The sequence below is a fragment of the Frieseomelitta varia genome, unplaced genomic scaffold, assembly GCF_011392965.1.
Source record: "Frieseomelitta varia isolate USP_RPSP 00005682 unplaced genomic scaffold, Fvar_1.2 scaffold_150, whole genome shotgun sequence".
Classification (NCBI taxonomy): domain Eukaryota; kingdom Metazoa; phylum Arthropoda; class Insecta; order Hymenoptera; family Apidae; genus Frieseomelitta; species Frieseomelitta varia.
In genome coordinates, this window is record NW_025109195.1 from 360,940 (window position 1) to 368,224 (window position 7,285).

Below are 7,285 nucleotides of genomic sequence, written 5' to 3' on the forward strand. Positions count from 1 at the left end.
CGTGTAGTGGCGCTGTAATCTTTAATTATTTTAAATCCAATATGTACGGGTTTCGTGTGAAATGATCACTTGGAATAAAAAATAAAAAACTCTGGTCTAAATCAAATACATAAAATTCATGAGAAATTCTTAAAAAAGAAATATAGTATAGAAATATTTATTTGATACGTCCAATCCTCTGCATAAAATAAAATAAAAATTATTAACAGCTATTAATTATTTACAATTATTACAATAATTTGTATTTATTATGTATATATATCGATTATAACATCGATTACATTCACCAAAAACTTTAATCGCAAAAAGCACAAATAAAAATTTTTATAAAATAATTAGTACCATAAACGTACAGATGGCGTCAGCGTGTCTAAAACATGACGGTTTGCACAAATTGCAAAATAACCCTAATTGAAAAGAAAAACTTGTCAAGTTTTGAAATTGTGTCGTACGTTTAAAACTCTTAGTTTTCGTTGTATATTTTATTTACGATTCAAAATGTATTAATAAGTATTTTCAAATTTCGTCATTACTAAATAGTGTAGCACAGGCGAAAAGTACTAAAAGTATTAAAGAGTACTTTTGCGAATATTTTTTGTTTCTTTGTGTTTCTTTGTGCCTTATTAGAAGCAAAATTTGCTTCTAGTGTTGTCCTTTTTTGAATGTTTCTGATTACATGGGTGCTTAACTTTAACGTACTTAACCTTAAATCGTGGATTTCCCCTTTCAGAATGTTTCTTCCAAGGTTTCATACGCTCAAACTGCTCAACAATCACAATTCCATATACAAGAACAAGCAATCATATTAAACTCCATCAAAAGTGTTTTAATTCAAGAATTCATTGTTGAAGTTAGCAAACTGACTTGTCGAACGCCAGATTTACAACCAGAATTTTCCAAAGCTATGTTTGCTTATACTGGGATAGTAAGCACAAGGCTGACAGGATACGCAAGTAAAGATCAAATCTAACTCCCTGAAAATTCAATCATTTATTTTTAAATTCAAACGATTAATATTATCCAACGTATGTCATATAATTCTGCACTCACAGTCATTCTTAAAGAATTTGCTAGATGAAATATTAGACCCATCTCCCAGATCATCTTCATTGATGCAGGCTTCAATGATTCAGGATACACAAACATCTTGAGTTTTTGTTGTCAGATATATCCAATCCAAAGATATTCCAAACATACCTAAATCTATCAAAATAAATTATGATAATACATCTTATTGGATATATATATCAGCAGAAAAAGTAGCCTGCTTCTTATGCAGAGAAACAGAGTCATGCTACTAAATTCTGCAAAGACTTTGAGTCCCAGCCACTGCTTTTACATAGCTTTAGTTCATGTTACAATGAAATAGTTAATGATCTGAACAGCCAAAATCTTTTTGTGTCTTATCCCCATTCCAGATTTCTACTACATTGTTATCCTAGATATATAAACTGGAAGCTTGTCTTCAAAATGCATCAAGAGCCAGCTTAATGATTCCAGTTCTCCAACTCTTAGTAATTTGAATGCTATCAAACATGATAGTAGACGTAAAGCAGTTGTTCACACCAAAGAAATTAAGAAATGCAAAATGGCTAATAGAGCAGAGATTTTGCTAGAAGAAATCTCTTTGCTACTGCTGCCTGCCAAGGGCTACATCTGGGATTCCACTTAAAACCATCCAGTGAACTTTAAAGTTGTCTACAGTTCCTACTGTACACATACAATAATCGTGGAAGCGGTGTTAAACCACACCATCTCTAATAAAGATGTTTTCTTCTTCTTTACAGAGTGTAAGATAAAAATCCGCAAGAATTGTCAAATGCCTCAACAATTCCTATCCAAAAGATGCTGTGAGTAAGGAATTCTCTCTTTTAAAAGAAGACTCCAATTAGATTAAAATTATTTATGAAAATAACTACTACATCGTTGCGGTTTTGTTTTTCTTCTGGAATTCAAGAAGTTTTTGTTCTAAGCCTGAAAATTCAGTCCATCTTAATTAATTATTATATGACATCCTCATCTTTGAAACGTGATTGACTTACAAGGACAACTTTAACTTTCCAGGATTCATAGAGTTCAGGAAAAATGGAACCCATTCAAAGGTGGTGGAATTTCTTATCCATGACAACGTGGTTTTTAGGCAAGTTATTAACATCAAATTTCCTGACATCTCAGTTGAGTTATGTGGTCTTTGTTTAAGTAATGTAAAGCCAGAACTGCATATACTTGTCTGCTATAAGCTCCAGGCCTCACTCTCACACAAGATCAGTGGGATCTAATTGTTCAAAATATTGACATTAAACGCAACTGAGCAGACTTTAATGCTCATCATCCTAATTGGAATTGTAAATATACAAATAGCAATCGTAGAAGATTTCATAATACCTTGGTAACCGCTGATCTAATACACAATGATAACTCTTACACATATATTAACAAAAATTTTAAATTCAATGTGGATCTCTTATTCTCTACTTTGAATATTTTTCACAAAATTGATACTGTTGTTTTATGATGAGACCTAGGGTTCTGATCACTTTCCTATTTGTTTTAATATAAGGTAGATAATAATTATTACGACAAAATGTCTATTAAGTTTAAATCGAATTGTACTGACTGGCCAAAATTTTTCCATATCCTAGAGAATCATTATATAGATTTACTAATTCTTCACTAATGATTAAGTTCTGCCTCTCAATCGCAAATACAAATTTTTCAATAACTTTTAGCTACTGAACGCTACTATAGAGGCTTTCGGGTATGTTACCTTTTTGAACGTCACTATAGTGGTTTTCATGGATGTCATATTTCTAAACCGAAGAGACTGAAAACCGAAATATTTTCAGCTTTAGGTATTATATCAGTATTGGCTTTTATATTATCGTAATAATATACCGGTTTTAATACTGGTATATACCGATATGGTATCGCTTTACTGACGAAAACACATTTTTCATTTTCTACGTACAGTAACTCTTATTAATATTCGAACATCAAGCTATTCAAAATATTGTTGTGGACTTCGATTGTTTATAATAGTAAGTTTGGATTGATTTTTTAATAATATATTAGAACATTCATTATAGTTTATAGTAACATAAATTTTATTTATTTATTGCACATACTTTTCTTAATATCAAACAATAAATTGACTTATGTCGAAATATAGTGTGGCATAAATATTCGGACATTTGAAGAACTATAATATTTAAATCTGAAAATTATTAACATAAACAATAATTAATATTTTGTTGGGTAGCTTTTAACTTCAATTATCGCAGACGTCTAGGCATATTTTCAGTAATTATTCCAGAATATTCTTCCGTGCTTCGATTAATCGTTCTTTTAACTCGTCTTTCGATTTATTGACGTATGACAATTAGTTATTTTTCACCGAGAAAAAGGAAAAACGTATCGAGAAATCGGTCATCTTTCAAAATTAAGTAAAAGAGTACCGTGGCTGATATTGTACGGAGATACAATGATGAAGATCGAATTGAATCAATTCCTCAGAAAGGTCGGCCACGTAAACTTAACGACCAAGACAAACGCATTATTCTAAGAAAAATAAAAGTGAATCTTAGTTTAAGTCCTCCTAAGTTAATTTCAGAAGTATATTTATTAATGCGAAATACATTGGATAATATTGGGAGACAGTTAGATATGTCCTTGAACTTTTTCCAACTCGATCATCTCGAAATCATCGGGCTACTCAAAATCGTTGGGCTACCCATCCGAGCCCGCCCGACTTTGTGTGATCCCGAACCGAACCTAAAATTTCGGGTACCCGCACACCCCTAATAATCGTGCGTTGCCTTTCTCAGTGTTCAGCATTGCGGCACACAGATAAAACTTCTGCAGAGGGGAAGTATTCTGTGTTAACATGTCCTTATGCGTCTTTTTCATTTGAATTTTGCATTGTTCCTTAATTTTTCTTTTTATTAAGATAAATTTAAGATAGTATAGAGCTATCCATTCTGAATTAAATTTTTCAAAGTGATAGTATCATTTGCTCACTACCTCTTCTTTTGCTTCTCTTCACGTTATACAAAAATTTTTTATGTAATTTAATCAGGTGCTCAATTTCTTATATTTTTAAATTTCTTATATTTTTTTACATTCCTTATATTTCAAGTACATAAAGTCGATAAAAATATTTTAAGTATATAGGACACCATACAGTCAAGTTTATTTTCACCTATAAGAGAGAGTAAAGTTTTCCTTCTGAATGTGAAATACATAAATATATCAGTTCTTAACTTTTATGTGTATTTATTTAGGAATCAAAAACTGAATGAAACTTTGTGCTAAACTTTTTTTTGTATATAAATAGGTATTTATTGCACTGGATTTGAAACGAGCATAAACGTTACGAGCGTAGAGTTGAGTGAACGGAAAGATATACTTATTTGTCGAACGGAATATAAAAAATTTTATGTATTATTTATGACCGTGTCGAAAAAAGTTCATGCCTTTCAAACGTCATTTTGAAGATAAACATTCAAATTTTAACAAGAAATAATTCTGACGAATTAAAAACACAAAAAAGTGCTTCTTTGTTTCAGTCGTTTGCAACTTCACAAAATACATTTCAATCATTTTCTGAATCGTCCAAAAAGTGGTGCTAAAATTAGTTTCGGCTTTTGCTAATTGCAATATTATTCGGTCTTTTCCAGGTGGTAATTTTGTGAAAACGTGTGAAAATGATTGTGTCTAAAAAATTTTCTTAAAGAATTGCATTATAATGTTTCAAGTGGTAAGTCTAAGTCATATGTCCATTACAAAGGCAAATTGTCAATATTTGGAATCCTGAGGAGACAAAAGTTTCTGAAATCTGTAATAAATTTGTTTATTATTGTTTCGTCATTGGCGAATCATCAGATATTGTGATATCTACCGTTATAATACAATATCTCCTTCGAGAATAATATTAATGTTGTAACTCAAACATAAATTGTTTAGTATTTCTCGCTTTAGCAAAACTATACAAAAATTAGGGAACACTTCCAACAATCAGTGCTCTAAAAACGATGAAACATTAGATATTGACAATATTATTATGCAACAGTATCTCAAGAAATGGCACAATGATTTCGGTGTTAGGAATGCATCATACCGCCATAAAGCTTTTATTCTTAGATTTAGATTAGGTTCAAATTAGGTTCCAAGTAATTCCAAGCTTTTCTTCTGCAATCAATTCGCTGAATACGCAAAAAACGTTTTAACGTCAACAGAAAATTGTCAATGCTTTTCCTCATAATATTTATCATTTTTAATAATCATTGTTTCTATATGTATGTACAACCATCGATGGCGAATAAACTTCCTGTCGATACGAAGATTTACGATACTTGGACGATTTGCTAGGATCAGTAGTCAATTGAATTACGCCGATCACGATAAAAATCCGAAACGTAGCTACGAACATAGATTCCAATTGTTACTCCAAGTGGATGGATGTAATTCTTGGAAGAGACATTAAGCAATAAGGCCACATCGCCGACGCTGAAGCGATGAAAGCGGCATTGTTTCAACGATATTAGAAATTCGGAAGAATCACTCCTTCAATAGATGAATAGATTAAACGGAACGAGTTATAAGTTACACGTGGAAACACAGCGGAAAAGTCATGCAAATTGTCTCGTCGCGCTAATAGGATTCCACGATTGTCTATTGTCATCGCTACACGAGTTTGGAGAAACAAACGACGGTAAGAAAAATTGAATGTTTGACAGACGAACCAATCGCGTACCATCCTTACAGTCTCATGGAATCGGAGAGAAAAGTAATTTTTATTAAACCACGTCAGAGTGTTGTCAGATTATTCGATTCACCGTATGCAAGTGTGGTTATGCTTGCAGAGAAAAACATCGTGCTGCACGTACGTCGTCTACAAGTTAAACGCAATAACAACAAAGCTGTTGAATTTGAAAAATTTGCACATGATTCTGCAATTCTGATCGCAGAATTGTAAATATGCTGAGTTATCGATGATTTACATTATGAACATAAATTATACGAAATCGGTTCCTTTTTTTTTAGTATACATTACTTATGTTCCATGACTTTTCGATTAAAATTATTTATATAATTAACACACGTCCGGCATAGTGACTTTCAGACGTTTCACAAACATATGGTACGTGATTTGGTATGTAATTTTAAGGACTAGAGTTGATTCATTTATAACTTTTTAAAATCTTTTACTAATAAACGAAATATGCATCTGACGTGAAGCATTTTACATCTAACCGTTTTTTATCTAAATGTTGATATTTTTAATTTCGTAACTGTGCTGTAATCAGTACAATGTATTAATTCAATTTTATTTTCTATTAAACAATCTGTAACATATGATAACATATATACACAGCAAATGATTTGCGTCATATCTTGAATTACTCATTGATATTGTCTTTATGCTGTTGAATCTATCTCTGTCCCTATTTCTCGTTCTTTTCCTCATGATTTACATTAAATGTAACTTTACAGTTACTATTTCGCTCATTTTCCGTTGTTACAGCGTAAATTTAATTTTTATTAATACCAAACTCTTAGAAAATAATTTCAGTTTTGCTTTTCAGAATATTGCATCACAACTGTATATAGAAATTTAGTTATTTCTAATTAATTAGAGATTTGTGGTTACCATTTCTAAAGAAATTATTTATCCTTTGACCTTTAATTTTTTAATTTTACTTTTCATGTACAGGTGCTTCTTAGTAACATAATTTATTATATTTGTCAATGCGGTTGAAAATATGAGTAATTCTTTACATAGATATTTAATAGAAACTTGAATTGCGTGAAAATCGAGTATGTAGTGAAGAAGACGAGTGAAAATCACAAATCCAGTGCAATTAGAATTTCTTCCTTCGCATGATTTTTGCTCATTGTCTGTGTTTTTCCTTTCTACTGTATGATTTTAAATGCTTTCTCATCGTACGACTATTTGAATTTGAATAGTAACATATTACTTTTAAAATAGCACATTCATTATCGATACTAAAAAATTTATGAATAAATACATATCTCTTATACGCCGTATGTAAAGTAACAATAAAAAGAGACATATATGCAGTAGTATCACGATATACGCATGTAGTTTCATACAATGATGTCAACGAAATAATAATGTAGCGAGATCAATGAATATGAAAATATGGCAATGTTAATACAGTAGTGGATGAGCAACAATACGTATTCTATGATGGATGTAAACTTCTAGTTAAATTATTATGCAGCCTTATTTTTCTCAAGAGCAAAAAAAAAGCTAAATTACAGC

At 31.1% G+C, this 7,285-nt stretch overlaps 1 long non-coding RNA gene across 1 annotated transcript; it reads left to right on the top strand.

Annotated features, from left to right (window-relative positions):
• Positions 1-363: 363 nt before the first annotated feature.
• On the top strand, positions 364-2,987 carry LOC122535122. The gene is made up of 4 exons (XR_006308099.1): positions 364-475; positions 731-1,850; positions 2,065-2,560; positions 2,643-2,987. It is a non-coding gene; the product is annotated as an uncharacterized LOC122535122 (long non-coding RNA).
• Positions 2,988-7,285: the final 4,298 nt, after the last annotated feature.